This window comes from Dryas octopetala, chromosome 3 (assembly GCF_963921425.1).
Source record: "Dryas octopetala chromosome 3, drDryOcto1.1, whole genome shotgun sequence".
Lineage (NCBI taxonomy): Eukaryota > Viridiplantae > Streptophyta > Magnoliopsida > Rosales > Rosaceae > Dryas > Dryas octopetala.
The window spans coordinates 22,587,826-22,588,803 of record NC_141368.1 but is presented as its reverse complement, the minus strand read 5'-3'; the positions used below and the strand labels follow the sequence as shown (position 1 = coordinate 22,588,803).

At 30.5% G+C, this 978-nt stretch overlaps 1 non-coding gene across 1 annotated transcript; it reads left to right on the top strand.

The window, feature by feature from the left end:
- Window positions 1–371: 371 nt before the first annotated feature.
- On the top strand, window positions 372–445 carry TRNAN-GUU (transfer RNA asparagine (anticodon GUU)). Its single transcript has one exon. It is a non-coding gene; the product is annotated as a tRNA-Asn (tRNA).
- The last annotated feature ends 533 nt before the right edge of the window (window positions 446–978 follow it).

The window sequence follows — 978 nt, the reverse complement described above, 5'->3', positions numbered from 1 at the left end:
TTTCCTGTATGTTTTAGAGCACTAGTTACATTGGTAAGTGCAAAAAAAATTACAGGTGAACTTAGTTACATAATCATGGTATGTTTAAATTAATTTTTCTTATTTAAGAGAGAATTTGAGGTTTCTTTCAACAAAGTGGAGAAATAGTAGTAGACCAATATCTAAGTGATTACTTGGTTTTTCATTTGATTTCTTTCTTTATGTTTGTAAAAAAAGATTTTGGCACGGTGTAAGAAAGTTAAATCGGCAATGAGCTCAAATATATTGATTTAAGCAATATTTTCTGTACCAAAAAAGAGAATCTTCTTTTCCAGAACTAGTCAATGCACTATTGTAGAAAACCTCTTATAACACAATAGTAATGATAAGAAGCTGGAATAGCTCAGTTGGTTAGAGCGTGTGGCTGTTAACCACAAGGTCGGAGGTTCAACCCCTCCTTCTAGCGAAATTTTTCTTTTTGGCCCTTTTAATTATACAAAATGTCGATAATTTTTTCCATTTTAAAATTCATTTTTTTAAAAAAGTTAATGAGAAAAATTATATAGTAATTATTCTGGATCATTTCATTACATTACGGGACACCTTAACATATTGCATCTCGTTACATCCATACCACTCGAATAGGGCTCATAATACTTAATTAAAAAGTAATTTTTCTTGTGGAAAGGACTTAAATTATATATGTTGTTTTGAACTATAATGTCTTACTAATTCTGACTCACTCCCTAAACTAGGTTGTGTTTTAAAGTGCTTAATTTCATCACATTTGTTATCTTTTCCATTACTCAAGCTGACATAGTGGCTAGTGTCCATCAAAATTTCGTTGTAAGAACCACATCAGTTTGGCTGACGAAAAAGGATGGAATGAGATAATTTAAAACATGTAACATAGTTTAGAAGGCGAAACGAGTCTAAATGAGTTTTAAGGGACAAATTAAGATTTGAGAAACAATTTAAAAAGTATAGACATAATTTGGC